This window comes from Mesoplodon densirostris, chromosome X (genome assembly GCF_025265405.1).
Source record: "Mesoplodon densirostris isolate mMesDen1 chromosome X, mMesDen1 primary haplotype, whole genome shotgun sequence".
NCBI lineage: Eukaryota > Metazoa > Chordata > Mammalia > Artiodactyla > Ziphiidae > Mesoplodon > Mesoplodon densirostris.
Genome location: NC_082681.1, coordinates 111,922,254 through 111,941,458, shown reverse-complemented (window position 1 = coordinate 111,941,458; position 19,205 = coordinate 111,922,254). Strand labels below are relative to the sequence as shown.

The 19,205-nt window shown below is 38.4% G+C and overlaps 1 protein-coding gene across 1 annotated transcript in view; it reads left to right on the top strand.

Annotated features, from left to right (window-relative positions):
• The window catches only part of IL1RAPL1 (interleukin 1 receptor accessory protein like 1), a 628,876-nt gene that overhangs the window by 1,448 nt on the left and 608,223 nt on the right, over window positions 1–19,205 (top strand). The window lies entirely within an intron of this gene.

The window sequence follows — 19,205 nt, the reverse complement described above, 5'->3', positions numbered from 1 at the left end:
TGTTCCAGATCATTTTACTGACTAAAAATGCTGAGTCAATACAAAAATATTTTGGGTCTCTCAGGGCCAATGCAAAAGTTAATAACAAAGCCTGTGCCCTTAATGCACAAAGAAGCCCATTACACATCTACATATCTTCGTCTGCTTTTGGAAGAGATATATGTACTTTGCTTAATGATAATGCGTTGAGACAATATCCATGTATCACATTAGCAGTTAAAAGTCTCCGTTTAAGCATTTAGCCCTTCATGGACTGTGAATGACTGTGGATGTCATTAGACTATAAGAACATTGGCAAAGCAGGGTATAGGCATATAGAGGGTGTGTTTAAATCTATTTCTTTGTGTCCGTATTTCGACTTTTATATAAAGCCAAATCTAAAGCAGTTGATTCTCAATTTGGAGAAAGTCTCAGAATCACCTAGTGTCTTTTTCAAATCAAAATTCGACTTCCACTTCTGAAATTCTCATTAGCAGCTATTACTCCTCTATCATAAGGTTTGTGTCTCCCGCTCATCATCAACCTATAAGAATAACCTTTATGGAGGGTTATGGCTACAAGTGTGTTAGGATGTTAAAATAGGTCAAAGCCAGATGAAAGTTAAACATAACTTTATCTTTTTAACGCTGACAACATATAAATTAGAGTTCATTTTGGAAAATATAAATGAATGCAAATAAAGTTCTGCTTGGGAAAAATGTGGAATGAATTATAAAAGAACAAACGCACTATTCCTTTGCCAACTCTTGTTCTTTCCCTTAAAAAAGGGAATCCAACCCTTTTATGTTTAAACATAACTCTTAATAGAAGTAAAGTTTTTGTAGGTGCACTGATAAATAATTGCCATACTAATATAGGTAGAGGGTACTGTTTGGACTGGCTATTCTTACTTGACAAATAGTTATTAGATTTAGTTTCATATCTGCTGCATTTCTTTAAAAAACATTATTTCTGATTGTTGATGCATGTGTAGGAGGTGATTCTTCAAGATAGGCAAATGTATGTCCTCATTTATCTGAGATTAGAATTGAGCTGAACGTCCATAGTCTAACACTTAATTACGTTATTTATTGTTGATGGGAAAATAAGGTTGTGTTTATGTTAGTAATCTGAATTTCTGAAGCACTGAAGTTGCAATTCTTTGATGTGTTTAAATATACACAGTGATCCAATGCTCTGAGAAACTGCGTTAAAATGTCTCTGAATTTATAGTTGCAGTAATGAATGAAGGTCACAAAATTTCAAGAACAGTGACATTTGCCATATGTTCGTGTGTCTGTATTCTAATGGAAGGTGAAACTAAAAGACAAACACCTTAAAGTTTTATATGTGTCAAGTGGTATTCTAGAGAAAGTGATAAACTGCAGGAAAAGATGCTTTTGTCACTGGAATTCAAGTGTTCCAATTGATTTAAAGCTAGTGTTGATCCGGCTTCCTGTTCCAATTTGGAAAGCGGTATTCAAAATCATTATAAACAGCAGTTTAAATAGAATGCCTTGGTGCTGATGACGTGAAGGGAGCCCAGGGCTGTTAGTTGAGTCACTGACATTTTGGCATGTTGTTAGCTATCAGACCACAAAACTGTCACCATTCGTTTTTAAATAATCCACTTACGAAGAGTTTTAGATGTTTGAAAATGTTAGCTGCTACTCAAAGGTTCTAGTCTTTCTGATAAGTGTTTTGGGTTATTAACTTATCAATGAAAAGTTTTAACAAGCGTTTTCATGTACAGTGTTTACACCTAAATATGTACAAGTCAATGGTGTAAATAACGGAAACACCTAAGATTACTCTCAGTGTAATGAATAAGAGCTTTCCTACTCCCATCTATAAGTAGCTATTTTGGATAGAATAATACCACATAATTCTTTGTTCCATGGTACCTGGCTTTTTACTGAATTTTCTCCTTCTTGAATGTTTATTTTTACATGAAAAAGTGAATGAAGGAGAGCTGTGTAACTATTTTCTTTTCCTTTATTGCCAGTTAAAAGAATAAGTTTACTTCTAAAAAAATGAAATTTTCCTTTCCTCTTGACTCCCGAGTTTTTAATCCTCCTCTTCCGAGTTATGCCCTATTAGCAGTTTCATATGCATAGCTAGCTGGTGCTTGTGTAAGTAATTTAATGTCCCCTAAATTGTAACATACTAAGTTGTTTGGCACACTATTTTTTGGCTAAAAGTTTATTTTGTAGATTCATATTCATGTGCAAGAAATATAGAGAGATCCCATGAATCCTTTAGACAGTTTCTCTCACTGGTAACATTTTGTAAAACTATAGTACAAAATCATAATCAGCATATTGACAATGACACATTCAAGATACAGAGCAATGCCATCACCTCAAGGATCCCTTCTGTTGTCCATATCCACCTCCCCACCCCAATCCCAAACCCCCAGCAACCACTAATCTGTTCTCCATATCTATTTTTTGCAATTCAAGTATGTTGGAGGGACTACCCTCGTGGTCCAGCAGTTAAGACTGCGCTTCCACTGCAGGGGGTATGGGTTTGATCCCTGGTTAAGGAAGTTTCACATGCTGTGTGGTGCGGCCAAAAAAAAGAAAAAAAAGACAAAAAAAATGTTGGAATCGGGTTTTTCATTCTTGTTTGTTGTTAAGTAGTGTTACGTGGTATGGACGTTGCCACAGTGTTCATTCACTCACTGAAGGACATCTGGATTGTTTCCATTTTGTGCTATTGAAAATAAATATTCTATGAACATTCATGTACATTTTTAGTGAACATAAGTTTTCATTTCTCTGGGATAAATGCCATAGAGTGAATTTGACTTGTATGACAGTTGCATGTTTAATCATATAAGAAACTGCCCACCTGTTTTCCAAAGTATCTGTACCATTTTACATTCCCACCAGCAATATTTGAGTGACCCAGTTTCTCCACGTGCTTGCAGCATTTCGTATTGTCACTATTTTCCATTGTACCCATCAGTGTATCATGATATCTCATGGTTTTAATTTGCATTTCCTTAATGGCTAATGATGGATTTTCGTGTGCTGATTGGCCATCTTTATACTTGTCAGTGAAATATCTGTTTATGTCTTTTGCCCATTTTGTAACTGGATTATTTGTGTTCTTACTGTTGAGTTTTGAGGATTCTTTGTATGTTCTAGGAACTAATCCTTTCTTGGATATGTGGTTTGCAAATATTTTCTGCCAATCTGTAGTTTGTCTTTTCATCCTCTTAACAGGCTTTTTTGAAGAGCAAAAGTTTTTAATTTTGATGAGGTCCAATTCATTATTTTTTTTCAATTTACAGATTGTGTTTTTGGTACAAAAATATAAGAACTCTTTGCCTAGTCCTAGATCCTGAAAATTTTCTCTTGTTTTTAAAATTATTGTTTTTTTGCCAAAAGTTTTATTGCTTTACATTTTATATTTGTCTCTGATCCACTTTGAATTAATATTTATATAAGGTATAAGGTTTATTTTGGTAAAGGTTTAGCTTTTTCGATAGATGTTCAGTTGCTCCAGCACCTCTTGTTTAAAAAGTTTAGCTTCCTCCATAGAATTGCTTTTGCATGTTTATTCAAGATCTCTTGGGCATGTTTGCTTGGGTTTATTTCTGGATTCAGTATTCTATACCTTTGATCTATGTGTCTGTCCCTTGGCCAGTACCACTCTGTCATGGTTAGTGTAGCTATAGCTGTATAGTAGGACTAAATATCAAGTACAGTGAGTCCTCCCACTTTATCCTTCTTTTTCAAGATTCTTTTAGCTGTTGTAGGGCCTGTTCCTCTCCATATAAATTTTAGCATAAGCTTATTTATGTCTACAAAAAAGTATACTGGAATATTGGTAAGCATTGCATTAAATCTATATAGCTCAATTTGAGGAAAATTATTGTCTTTACTGTGTTGAAACTCCTAATCTGTGAATGCAGTAGGCTTCTCCATTTACTTAGGATTTCTTTTTTTGATTTCTTCATCAGCATTTTGTATTTTTCAGCATACAATCCTGTACACATTTTGTGGAATTTATACAGAATTATTTCATTTTCTTTGGTGTGTTTATAAATCATAGTGCTTTTTTTTAAATTTATTTATTTTTTCTTTTTTTTTCTTTTTTTTCCATTTTTTAAATTATTTTCTGCTTTATAACAAAGTGAATCAGTCATACATATACATCTGTTCCCACATCCCCTCCCTCATGCATCTCCCTCCCTCCCACCCTCCCCATAGTGCTTTTTGAATTTCATTTTCAACATGTACATTGTTAGAAGTATGCTTGATTTTTGTGTGTTGTTCTTTCTAAAAGCATACTTTTTCAAATTACATATATAGAATGTATTTTATCTAGTATCTAGTTCCTTTGTTCAAGTCTTGATTTTCTCTTTAGAGACTAAAAAGTTCTTTCTCATTGAAAGTACATATTAAGCATCTATCAAAAGGTACTCAGTTAAATCCATTTACTCAGTCATCCATTTCAGAAATAACTACTGATCGCTAGGTAATATGCTAATGCTAGAATTACAAAGACTTTTAAAAAACATTTTTTTTACCTTCAAATCATTTGCATCAGAGAAAATAAGTGTGCAATAAATTGTTATAGATACTGTGGCCACAATTTAAAACAGAATGGGGTTCTGCCAAGATGGAGTAGCTGCCTTCCTCCCAATCCTCCCCTAACAGCTGAAAAGGCTGGATAGAACACAGCCAACAAGCAAAGCAAGTGTTGTGAAAGGTGGAAAGAAGGATTGTCTAGGAACCTCAGGACTTGAGGAATGAGATGACCACACTGCTCCACTTGTCCCACCAGATGATGTTCGCAGGGCCTAGCAGGGAGCTAATCTTCCATCCCCTGCCTGGCGGAAGCAGGCAGCAATAATATGATCCCCATGCTATGGTAGAGTCAGCACCCATGAGTGGGGTCCTGATCTTCCATCTTTCACCCAGAGGAACTAGGCAGGAATTATATTCTTCTGCAAGAGAAGTGTCAGTGGAATCTAGTGATGACCTGAGTCTCCACCCACAGCTGGCAGCATTGAGAATCTACGAGGCCCTGTGAGGCAGGGCTAGTCACTGCTAGTCTTCACCCCACTTCTCTGGTATCAGTGAGGAGCAAAGCTTCTACCATCAAAAAGGCAGGACGAAGTGGTGCGAGGTAGGGCTAGCTGGCGTCCAATTTTTGACCTTCCCTCCTCTGGTGTCAGTGGAGCCCAGTAGGAAGTGAGCTGGAGGCAACAAGGCAGGAAGATGTCAGCATGGCTGAGGAGGAAGCTGAACATACATATCCACTTGGCCCACATGTTACATTTCAACAGGAGGATTGCCTTTATTTAAAAAAAATGATGAAATAGGATCCACATCCCCATAATAACTAAAATGTTCAGGATAGAGTTAAAAAAAATATTCACTGACCTGACCATGAGTCAGGAAAATTACAACATTAATGAGGAAATATACCAACAATGAGATGAATCTGACAAGGATTTTAAAACAATGATCATAAAAATACTTCAGCAAGTAACTACAAAATCTCTGAAAACCGATGGAAAAAAAGGAAAATCTCAGCAAAGAAAAATAGGTTATAAAAAGAAACAGATGGAAATTAAGCAACTGAAAAATACAATAACCAAAATAAAAACTGATTGGAAGGGTTTAAGAGTAGAGTGGAGATGATGAAAGACTGACTTATTGCTACTCTACTAAAATTTTACGTGAAAGGGCCAAAGAAATTCGAATTGCCAGATCCTTTGGGTCTCTTTTGGTTTTAACACTGACCTTTATCATGTCTACTATTAGCTCTCTGATATATAACTTAGTAAATTTCCTTGTAACACCTTTTCTTTGAATTTTCCTTAAATGCTAGTGTTTACCAGAATTCTCAGGGTCTCCTTTTCTCCACATGGTCTTTCCAACTGTCTCTCCAGCAGGATGGCCAGACATTTTATATGGAAACTCAGAATGTATGAAGACTTATCAAGCATCTATTTGCATCATGCTTACTAACAGCCTATTAGCCGAGTCTAGAGCTAATATGGGAGGAGACTTCACAAGAGCTTGAATTCCACAAGATGCGTTTTTTTGGTGGGATCACCAAAATAACAGTACAACAGAGTCTGCCCTTTGGCCCCTAGTAATCCCTGCCCTTACACATGCAAAGTACACTCACCCCATTCCTAAGACCCCCAAAGTCTTAGTGTGACATCAAGATAAGGCTACAAGTCCAGGATCTCATTACCTATGTGTGAATGAGGTTCTTCATGCTTAGTTCCTTGAGTACAACCACTCAGGAGTGGCTCCTCTTTTTTTTTTTTTTTTTTTTTTTTTTTTTTTTCGGTATGCGGGCCTCTCACTGTTGTGGCCTCCCCCGTTGCGGAGCACAGGCTCCGGACGCGCAGGCTCCGGACGCGCAGGCTCAGCGGCCATGGCTCACGGGCCCAGCCGCTCCGCGGCATATGGGATCCTCCCAGACCGGGGCACGAACCCGTATCCCCTGCATCGGCAGGCGGACTCTCAACCACTTGCGCCACCAGGGAGGCCCAGGAGTGGCTCCTCTTGATCCAAAGGTCTGTGAGCTAGAAAGACTTGTTATCTAACCTTTACACACCCAACATTCTCTGGTCAGACAGGAATAAAATAACTAAGTTAAATAATCCTCTCCAAAATGTGTGAGAGGTACAGAGCAGTCACTGAACCATAGCAATTCTAAAACCCAGCTGGGCACATGTCAGCAGTTTTTTGATTAGGGCCCAGTTCTGCTTACTGGGAGTGTTTCTCTGTAGCGTTTGGGTCCATCCTCTTCTTTTCCGTGACAAGTTAAGGGCCCAGAGGCCTCTTTTTAATTGGAACTTTATCAACAAACTAGGACGATTTCTTAAAATGCTTGTGAGCCTTTTATGTATTAAATTGTGATCTATTCCATTAAGCAGAGGCCACACCCACAAGTATATTTAAGACTGCTGTCTCTCTACTTTCGAGTCAGGGTCCTGGAAGACAGTGCACCAGGTTCTTAGACACCCCTTTGCGTAGCTAGTCTTAGTGTATGCCTCATATACCTTCATAGCTAAGTATCTCAGGGTTTTCCTCCAAGACCTTTTAAGCAACCTTCTCTGGATGATAGAGTATGCGTTGCATCCCAGACTTATTATCACTGATGTGATTTCCCCTCAGAGTCAGTGTGAGATAGTGTTGTTAGTGAGAATGCACCCACAAAATAGTTACTGAATAAAATAGTGATTGGGGTTAATGTTCTTAGAATGCCTTGTGGAAAACATTGGCATAGCCAAAATTATACCATTTTCTGATTCCTGTCATTTTCCATGAAAAAAAAATAATTCCATTTCTTATGACAGCTCTTATCTGAAATTAACACCAGTTATGAACTGCTTATCCTCCATCATGACCTTTGGTATTCCAAAGCACTGTTTTATTCTCTCCCTGTAATATACCCTCACTGTCACCAGGTGGAAGTAAACAGTAATAATATGTTAGGCCTAAAAGACCAACAAGTAACAGCTGTAGGTGTAGTAGAGATTAGTTTTCGTTCATTTTAATCTGTATGATAGACGATAATTTTAATATTTATTATTGTTTTATGTGATTATTGCTTAAAAATCAAGTCATTCTTAGATCAAAGGATAAATAATCTCAGCATCATTTTAGAAAGTCTTAAACATTTATGCCCCAAGGAGTCTCCCTTTGTTCAGGACAATCAAAGCCCATATAAATGTTTTATATCTTACCCAGAAATCTTAATGATCATATGCATATGTGTTTCAAGGACCTAATGTAGTTTCACGGTCTTGGTCTCTTAATTGTTAAACTACCTCTCTTAATTGAAACCACAGTATACCCTTGAGAATATCAGCTGTAATTTATAGGCTATAAAAAATGCAATTAAGCCTACATAAGGTAGTCCTTTAAAAAATCCATTGAAATACAATTGAAAGTCTTTAAGCTTTCAAGTCTGGATGCAGTGTCTTATACGGATGTTAAATTGAAATTATAGAACTGCATATCAGTTACTCTTTCTATAATCTTTTGGTGGGAACATGTGTCTCTTGCCATGATAGGCCTCAAAGAGAATTTCCAGTTTCATAATTCTGATAATTCTTGGAGATCATGCTGAGGTGGTAAATCAACCTAGGACAGATACTAAAGTTTACCCTTCTTTCCGTATCTGAGACTTGAAGGTGTTTTCTAAAGGATTGAACTATTTTTGAACAGGGCAATAATTAGCCAGATTGTTGTCTTTCTGAGTGCTTTCTTTTCAGAAACAACAAACCCAATTGTTGGAAGTAAAAGCCTAGAGCTGTGTGAATTGGCTATTCAATTTACTGATTTTTTTAATCATCCTGAAAATACGTGTCTGCAACATAACAGCCATTTTTTTCCTAAATACTAAGAAGATGAAATAAATTCTGCTCAAGTGATGATGGGATAGTTTCTTAGATCACTGGATTGAGAAAAGCTTTGTCTTATCTTTCCAAGTCTTATAAGAAAGAAAGCTTTGAAAATTCTTTGAAATCAATGGTGGCAGGTTCAGGGAAGACAGAGACTAACAAATTTTCTCCAAAAAGTATCAAACTAATATGGAATAGGTTGGCTGCTGAAATATACATTTGTAAAATAATTAGGCATATAAAGGTAAATGCTGAGTTCTTACGTATCCTTTTTTTTTTTCTATTTTAGGTAAAATGAATTACTGTGAGCCCTTTTCAGTCATGGCTATAACATACACATTTATCATATTTCACAAACATTACTGAATGTCTGTGATATGATATAAATGGTAATTACCTCGAGGAAATTTTAAAATTGCAAATAATATATGTGCCAGGCATAGAGGCCATTGACAATCCAGCAAGACTATTAGTGGTCATACTTTTGTACTCTATTTTTTAAAAATTCTTTTTAATATCTTTATTGGAGTATACTTGCTTTACAATGTTGTGTTAGTTTCTGCCGTACAACAAAGTGAATCAGTTATATGTATACATATATCCCCATATCCCCTCCCTTTTGGGCCTCCCTCCCACCCTCCCTATCCCGCCCCTCTAGGTGGTCACAAAGCACCGAGCTGATCTCCCTGTGCTATGCGGCTGCTTCCCACTAGCCATCCATGTTATATTTGGTAGTGTATATATGTCAATGCTACTCTCTCACTTTGTCCCAGCTTCCCCTTCCCCTAATTGCTAATGTTGGTGCAGTATGCAAAGATAAAGTGAATAGGTCTAATAAAGTAATAGCAGCTGTTCAACAAAGTTTAGGATAAGTGAAAAAGTTGAATATGAAGCTCTGGTTATCCAGGGTTCTTTCTAAGTCTAATTTTGTATGTGGTTCCCAAGAAAAAAATAAGAAGACTAACCTAATGACTAGGGAAGACAATAAAGAGACTGTTCTTAGAAGGGCTCACGAAGAGCCTGTGATTTGAGCAAGACTTTGAAAAATAAACACATGGCTAGGGAAAGTGTGATGGAGAAAATTTTCCCTGTCAGAAGGGTTTCATGAAGACTAGTATAAGAAAAATTTAAAAATGATCTAGAACAAGGGTTGGCAAACTTTTTCTGTAAAGGGCCAGATGGTAAAAGTTTTAGAATTTGCAGACAATATAGTCTCTATTGCAAATACTCAACTCTGCTGTTGTAGCAAGACAGGCACAGACGATACATAAAGGAATGAGTGTGTCTGTGCTCCAATAAAACTTTATTTGCAAAAATAGGTGGTGGGGGCCTCCCTGGTGGCGCAGTGGTTGAGAGTCCGCCTGCCGATGCAGGGCATACGGGTTCGTGCCCCGGTCTGGGAGGATCCCATATGCCGCGGAGCGGCTGGGCCCGTGAGCCATGGCCGCTGGGCCTGCGCATCCGGAGCCTGTGCTCCGCAACGGGAGAGGCCACAACAGTGAGAGGCCCGCATACCGCAAAAAGAAAAAAAAAAAAAAAAAATAGGTGGTGGATGGATTTGGCCTGCAGGCTAAAGTTTGCTGACCTCTGATCTAGAAAATACCTTGCAAACTGCAAATAGGTAAGCCAAAAGTAGAAACTGCTATTGTTATTAACAAAGAAAAAAACCACAGTCTATTCATAATAGAGTGACTAGATCAGTTTTGATGGAAAAATGGGGTTTTGTAGGTGATGGTGAGAGGGATGGCTGTAAAGAAGGGTAAAACAGATGCTAAGACTTAAATGGCAGCTAAGTATAAAGCAAAGAAAGGAAAGCTGAAAGCAGTTTTTCTGCAATTATCTTCTAGCAAGTATATGAATGTTTACAGAAATTGGAATGTGGAAAGCAGACAAGGGATTTTTACAATAATTAGGGTTTGAAGTGATGGGGGCTACAGTTAGAGTATTAATGGTAGGTATAGCAAGGAAAAAAGAGTCAAGATCACTTTGGGAAGTTAAAAATACATCAGAGATGGTGCTTGATTGGATGTTGAGAGCCTGATTGAATGTTGCTATGGGAAGCAAATAAAAGGAAAAAATAGCAAGAGGCACATCTTATACTTTTCCAGTACAAACCTAAACTTTTTCACCACAAAATCTGAGGGTCTTGAGAAATAAAGTTGCCTTGACTTTAAGCCGTCACTCTAGGAAAGCCTTAAATAGAGTTCCCACCATTGCTCCCTGACACAGCACTTGAATAAATAAAGGAAGAGGTCTGGGGTCCTTTCTAGGTTCTATGTTAGTCTACTTGTTAGTCTCTTTTCTTTTTTTTAAATTAACTAAAGTCCATACTTTGCTCAAATTTCTTTTCCTTTAAGGAGCTAATGCCCCTTAGTGGCAGAGATTTAACATCTTGTTCATCTTTGCATCTCCGATTATGCATATATGACCACTGAGATCTGAGCAAAGAAAAATGTTTTGATCAGTTGTCAGGTTTGGGGACAGGTTATTTGTATATAACAAAAATCTTAGAAGTAACAGTAGCTTAAACAAGAGAAGCTTTCTCCTCAAAGAAAATTCCAGATATAGGTAGTTCAGAGCTTATATGATGTCTGCCTAATTGTGAATTGTCTAGGCCTCAGGTTTCTTTTCTGTCTCCACTCTGTTCTCCCTGGGGGTATGGTCCTCATCCTTATTTTCCAAGATGAAGTTGTGTCCACCATATCCATGTTAGTATAAACAGCAATATGTAATGAAAGGAACAAAGAACATGGTCCTTTCCACTTTTAAGAACAAGACCCAGGGCTTCCCTGGTGGCGCAGTGGTTGAGAGTCCGCCTGCCGATGCAGGGGACACGGGTTCGTGCCCCGGTCTGGGAAGATCCCACGTGCCGTGGAGCAGCTGGGCCCATGAGCCATGGCCGCTGAGCCTGTGCATCCGGAGCCTGTGCTCCGCAACGGGAGAGGCCACAGCGGTGAGAGGCCCGCGTACTGCCAAAAAAAAAAAAAGAACAAGACCCAGAGGTTATTTATGTCACTTCTCCTTACATCTCATTGGCTAGAACTTGTTCACATAATTACATGAAAATGTAGTGGTGACTGGGATATGTGGTTTTTATTATTAGTACCCATGTGCCTGATAACAACATAGAGGTCTATTAATGAGGATCTTAAATTCGTTTCTCTAGAAGAAAAGCCCAAGACAGGGATTCTTGTGCAAGTGATCTACTGAGGAGTGCACTCAAGAGAAAAAAACAGGAAAAGGTGAGCTTTCAAAAGTCTAGACTTGTCCTGACCCCGCAGGGAGCTGTGGAACATAAATTGCACCACAGAATTTATCCTCCCTTGAAGCAAGGGGGCAGGGCCTGGACTTCACAGTCATCTCTATCCAGGTGGCTCTTGTCATGTTAAGATGAGTCTCTGGAAAAGGGTACAGGTGTGAGCTTTGTCCAGTCAACACCCACAGCAGCTGAGGTATGGGTACAACAGCTGGTGAAGAAATTCTGAGTGGGGTACCAAAAGTATCTGCTACACTGAGGAAGAAGAGGAAGCAGATACTGAGGGGAAATTAGTAGCCAATTTTGGCACAGCCAAGAAGCACCCCTCCACATATACTGAAATGACTCAGTAGATCATTTTTGCTATGCATGCGGTAAACACTCTGTCAGTACTTGTTGAATGAATAATGCATATTCTTGAACAAACTTCTATTTTTTTATTTCCACAGCCTTCCTTCTTTAAAATTCCCAAAAGGATTAAGAAATAGTAATATTCTCAATACTACCATACCTGTCCCCAACATATACATATGCATATGCATCCTGCCCTCAATAGCCTCTCCCTCTGCCCAGATTCACTCACAACCAATTATAGAATTACCTCATCAACATTCCTGGAGAAGAATTGGCTGGACAAATCCCTGCTCTTTCAAGTATTTCTAGTTCTGGTTCCCAGAAAATTTCTCATCATCCGGGAAATAAATAGACAACCAGCTTACTCCAATTAGGTTACATACAAACTCCATATATTCATCTTCTCTAAAGCTTAGGTGAAGAATCAGTAAGACTTTTCTCATCAGTCTCTGTGGCCTAGATTTATGCAGGTTTTACAGTGGCATTTCTGGCTTTCAGGAGGGTTTCCATTTAGTAACAGCTTCATGATATAGAATCTGAGGTTATAAAACAAAAACTTAAAAGAGGTAATTGGGGCTTCCCTGGTGGCGCAGTGGTTGAGAATCCGCCTGCCGATGCAGGGGACATGGGTTCGTGCCCCAGTCTGGGAAGATCCCACATGCCGTGGAGCGGCTAGGCCCGTGAGCCATGGCCGTTGAGCCTGCGCATCTGGAGCCTGTGCTCCGCAATGGGAGAGGCCACAACAGTGAGAGGCCCGCGTACCGCAAAAAAAAAAAAAGAGGTAATTGAACAAGCACTTAACTGATTTCATTATATCTCTCAGTTACAGATCCCCATTTTCTCCCATGAATGTCATAAAAGAGAGTCCTATAAACGAATCAGGGTTATGGAGTGAATGAGTAACATCTGAAGTATGTTCCAGTGGTTTCAGGAAAATGTCTTACATTGCCCGAAAAGCAGAAAAGAGAAAAAGAAAAAGAAATGAAAACACCACTTTAAAGCAATATCACATCATTAGTTATACTTCATATTATAGAAAAGCAGCTTAAATGCGATAGTTTATTCTCCCATGTAAAGTAAAAGATAGGCATTCCTGAACTTGTATGATAGTTTCAGGGTTTGTCAAGGCCCAGACTGCAGTGCTTAGCATGTGACTTCCATTCACAAGGTTATTCCATGGTCCTAGTGCAGCAGAAGAACTGAATTTTAAATGTTATTTAATTTGAAATAGCCACGTGTGGCTCTTAGCCTTTGTTTTGAAATGGTAACATCAAACGATTATTGGCTCTTTCCTATAATATGTTTATATTATACATTTACATTTTGCCTAGAGTCCTGTAATGTAGGTGTGGAAAGGATATTAGAACACAAAGCTAATATTTAGAAATATTGAAAATCAAGCTGGATCCTCTGACTTCATAATCACTGACGATTATAAAAATTCATTTAAAAAAATTATAATTAGGTGATGGATGTATTAATTATCTTGATGTTGGTAATCATTCCACAGTACAAAAGTATATCAAATCACCACATTGTACACTTTAAATGTGTACAATTATATTTGTCACTCCTCAGTAAAGTTTTTTTAAAAGATTTTATAAGTTACTTATTTTCCTGATATTCCAGGGAGACTTTCCTTTATTTGCTTCAAGTAAGTAAGTTTATACAGAGTTATCATTTCAATTAACTTTGATGGAGTTGGTTTTTTTTTTTTTTTTTTTTTTTTTTTTTTTTTTTTTTTTGCGGTACGCGGGCCTCTCACTGCTGTGGCCTCTCCCATTGCGGAGCACAGGCTCCGGACGCGCAAGCTCAGTGGCCATGGCTCACGGGCCCAGCCGCTCCGCGGCATGTGGGATCCTCCCAGACCGGGGCACGAACCCGTGTTCCCTGCATCGGCAGGCGGACTCTCAACACTGCACCACCAAGGAAGCCCAATGGAGTTGTATTTGAAGAATGATTACAATAATCTGGCAACAAATTTTCACTTGATCTATCCTAATATTGAGGGTTAGGCTGTCTTTCTGGTCTTGACACTGTAAACCAATCCACTAATGGCAAACCAACCATTATTTTGCATTAAAACAGGAATATTATTTCTGTTACTGAAGAAGCTTTGGAATTGGTTGCACATAGTTGATATGATTGAAATGTCTAGGAATTTTTGATACTGTATTCATTCTGAATTGAACGAATTCTCTAGTAGATTATTAAATATCTACTCTACACCAGCTGCTGGACTAGCCATTGGGAGCACAGCAGTGAGTTAAGCCAGATGAAATTCTTCCTAGACTAGGCTGGCAGTCTGTTTTGGAAGAGTCTTTCACACAGTAATTACTTGTGCCCTGGCTTTTAAGAAGGAAAAGATTAGGGTGCCTTAAGATCAGCTAACAGGCCAACCTAGCCCACTTGGTGTATAGGCTCACTCTCAAAGTCTGCACTCTTCTAATGGAAATCCAAATATTTCTGGGGTTGCACAAAGAATTCCCAAGGGGTGTGCCACAAAGGTAGTTTGAAGGAAATTCATCTCCAGAACCTCAACTTCCATATGTACTCTTGTGTAAAATTGCCTGATAACTCACAGTAGCACTTCTTTTACTTTACAGAAGTGAAATTGCATTATGATGTATTGTATGCAAAATGGACTTAGGTGTCAAACAAAAGGATAGTCTGAAATATTAGTTTGAAAAATCAAGGCCACTTAAACTCAGAGATCTTCTCTGTCTTACAGTATTTCTGATAAGTTTGAAGCTTAATCCAAGTTGGTATGCTCTCTATTCAGAACAGCCAAAACAACATATAGTAGTGATACTAAATTAAATTTAATTGGAATGTTTTATAGAACTATCATATTTTCAAGATACATTTGATAAAACCCAGGGGTAAATTTTATTTGTTGTTTTTCATATATTTGGTATACATAATTGCCCCCCCAAATAGTTTTCTTAAAAAAAGAAAATTCTGTTTCATCAAATCATGCCATGATGTATTTTTTCCAGTTATCCTATTTGATATTTATAATATTTAATATCCTTCCCTCCTACTAAACAAATAAATAAACTTCTTTAAACTTACAAAAAGTAGCTGTCAACTTAAAACACCCAGGATTTTTCTAAGATCTTTCAAGGGAATTGTAACAAAAAAAAAGTTGAAAACTACTACCCACTGTTTCTCAAACTATGATCTGATGTATAATTAGATTTTAATAATCACCAGTTTAAAAAATCACTAGTTTAAAAAAAATCCCTGTATCCTAACACATACCTATTGAATCAGAATTTCTGGGGAAACAAGGACTGGGAACCTGATGGTTCAGTGTGCATCCAGGTTTTTCTTATCCACAGTAAGTTTGAGAATTGATATTCAGGTAATAGTGATCCTTTTAAGGGAATCATATCCCGTACAAATTCAGGGACAGCAGGGTGCTTTATAAAATCATAGGAATATAAAGAGTCTCTCGATGGAGGAGACCCAGTGCTTGACATGGCACGCAGCATGTAGTAGATTGAAAGTGAGTGAATACAAGGTATATACCTCCTTCTAAAATATTAGCTAATTAAATATAAATTATACATCTTCCTTCTAAAATGTTAACGATGTACTACGTAGTTAATTTCTTACAAAGACTATTTACCTCTCCATCTAAATTTAATTTACAAATGGAATCATAGGTAGTAAAGACATAGCAGGGTGCCTTCCAGATTCCACTGCTGTGATCTTCAAATGAATGAGCACTGCAGATTATTCAGCCTTCTGAAAAGTTCTTAATTAGGGAAGCCAGTAGTGTGCAGAGTAACAGCCTGTGTTTTAACTTTGTTGACATGGTGTGGAAATCCCATGTAGATATCTTGTACAAAAGAATGAAAATATTTTAGTTCCTAAATCGCAATTTCCAAATACTTGTACTTCTAATGAAAATTGCCACTATGAATGTCTGTTCAAAGGCTTTGGTTTACAAAGTAAAGATTTGAAAATATCAAACTTTCTTGATCTCTGAATGTTGTTTTCATTAATTAGGTGAATATGACAGCTTGCTCTTTACCCTAATAGCCCCCCTGGAGGAAATAACATTTTTGTTTGTCTAAACAGTACTTAAAGACTACTCTAGGGCTTCCCTGGTGGCGCAGTGGTTGAGAGTCCGCCTGCCGATGCAGGGGACACGGATTCTGACCCGGTCCGGGAAGATCCCACATGCCGCGGAGCGGCTGGGCCCGTGAGTCATGGCTGCTGAGCGTGCGCATCCGGAGCCTGTGCTCCGCAATGGGAGAGGCCACAACAGTGAGAGGCCCGCGTACCGGGGGAAAAAAAAAAAAAAAAAAAAAAAGGACTACTCTAAAATTAGAGTTTAAGACCTTTAATTCTGGAGTGCAAAGCTCTATGTCCTTGACTCTGATATTTATCATGAATATTAATTTCTGATCTTAAAGTCAAGCCATGAAAGTTTTACATATTGTCATACCTTTCCCTTGACAATTTTGGTAATTGCCATAATTTCCTTATCAGCAAGAGTTGTTTGTGGCTTCCCTGGTTTAACGAGGCTATAAAATTGGCAGCTCTGAATTCCTTCTTTTGTTTCAGTGTGAGGCCTATAAGCCTGTTTGCTCTGAGCAGTTAACTAGACCTCTGATCTTAAAAGAATTACAGTTTTAATTGGTGCCCTTACATGATGAAGGACTTAAGGTATTTCTGTCATTACAGGATTTAATCATTACCTTTGGAATTACTTTTTTTTTTTTTTTTTTTTTTTTTTGCGGTATGCGGGCCTCTCACTGAACGGGGAGCACAGGCTCCGGACGCGCAGGCTCCGGACGCGCAGGCTCAGCGGCCATGGCTCACGGGCCCAGCCGCTCCGCGGCATATGGGATCCTCCCAGACCGGGGCACGAACCCGTATCCCCTGCATCGGCAGGCGGACTCTCAACCACTTGCGCCACCAGGGAGGCCCTGGAATTACTTTCTTATTAGGTGAGATTTATGTCCACTGCTCCAGACCCTTTCTCTGTTGCTCACATAAAAATATTGCTTTCCACAGGATAGCTATCCTTTTCTTTAAAATCGATTCATTGCTAGTATCGGATCTCCAAATATCAGGCTATATGTTCAGATTGTTTATCACTATTTAACTTTTCAATTCTTTAGACATTGTACACACAGACATACATGTATATGTAAACATGCATATACTTTTTAAAATAAATGCACCTCAACTGGAATATTGTTCTCTTTTGTTTATTTGTACCTTCAACAAGATTTATTGAACACCTACTAAGCATCAGACCTGCAGTCCTCTGAGAATAGGAAGAAAAATGGACAAGACACACATTGTCTGAAGATACCACAGTCAACCAGGGTAGATGGACTTATAAAGAATTATCTGTATCACTGAATGGCAAATGCTGTTAGAGATCTGGTGACAGGGTGTTACTGCAATCAGGAAGATTCAGGGATGGATACACAAAACGGTACACTGAGGCTACATGAGATGGATTTTTACTGATAGAGAAATGGAAAGGACATTTTATATCACACAGTGGAAGTAGCACAATGCCAGCCATGGTGATTTGGGAAGAGGTGCTCTGAGAAGGGAAGACCAACAGATGTATGTGCCTGGAGTGAAGAGTGCACAATAGTGCATACAGAGGAAGCTAGAAAGGAAGCTGTGGGCAGATATGAGACGTGTCTGTGGATAGAATACCAGGCTCAGGAGTTTCACTTTTTTCTTAAGAGATGGAGACAGTGATCCAGGATGGCCTATATGCCATAGAGAAAATTATTCTGGTTATTGTGTCATCTAGATAATTATTTAACCATTCTTTGAGAGCTCCTCTTGGCCAGGTGATGGCTAAGTATCAAAGCCAAGTCTTTGTTCTCAAGAATCTTACAGTCTTTTGAAGAATAAAATTAATTTAGTCAACAATTAATGTCTAATATGACAAAAGTTATGAGAGTGGAAAGAACAGAGTGTAATGGGTATATAGATGAGGCATGTGATTTTGAATAAAAATCAGAAAAGCCTTCATGAAGATATGTGTTGAGTTCTGATGCAGGCATAAAACTTAGATGAAAAGGAGGTTTGGAGGAGGTGGGAAAATAGTACAAGGATAGAATCATTATACATGCCTTCTGATTGTCTATGACTGTAGCAAAGTGCCTATGATTTGGGTTGTTCTGAGATGTAGCTATGGAAGTAGGAAGGTATCAGTTCATGGACTTGGGCGCAAAACTAAAGAGGTGAAAAATTTTCACTAAAAGATGCAGGGAGCTGCTGAAGGATTTTAAGCAGATGGATGACAAAATCCAATTTGAGTTTTAGGGAGTTCATTTGGCAGCAGTGTGTGAGAAAGTTGAATGGAGGGTTTAGAGTAGCACCTACCTACAGGGATGTCTTAGATTGGGCACCCCAAGAAGTGGACCCCAAGGAAGCATCACTAGAGAAATGGGGAAGTAATATGGGGAAGAGAAGGAAGCCAATAAAATTTGTATTATAAAGCCAGTTACTCTGTGAGCAACTGGACACTAGGTCCACTGGAAGACTCAGAGAAAATGTAGATATACCCTCAGAGTTATCACACCCAAGGGAAGAGGAAGACAGGTTATTTTTCCACCACCTCTCCATATATTCCTTACTGAGGGCTTCTTCTAGAAGCTTTAGCTCTCCAGCATTGCTGGCTTGCCAGTCATGGAAACTTAGCTTGGTCACAAGGCCCGACAAAAGCCCTCAGACTGAGGGTTTCAGGTGTTTGTAGGAAGCAGCCTTTATATGGTAGCCATTTATTTGGGGATCTGGCACCATGGGCTACAAGGGCTAACCAGATGGGAAGTGTTGAGGGTCTGGACTTAGGCCATGATAGTGGGAATCCAGAGAAGGCCAGGAGAGTTACTTGGCCATCACTTTCATAGCATTTGACTATGGATTTAATGTTAGGGATGAATCATCAACGATGACTTCCCAGAAAGTAGATAGATATTGAAGATGTTGTAAAATGTGTTTCTTTTTAACAACCAAAAGGTTTTAGTGTATGTGTGAAACCAATATTGAAGCCTCTTTATAATTGTATCTATTTTAAAGAAGTATTATGTTATAGCACTATAAACACTGGCTAGGAACCAGAAGACATGGAGTAGTTCTTGGATCTTCAAATTTCTAAATGTGAAACTTGAATGATACTCTTAATCTCTTAGAGCCTCTCATGAAAAAATAAATGGAGGTAAACATCAAAGCATCTTTTTA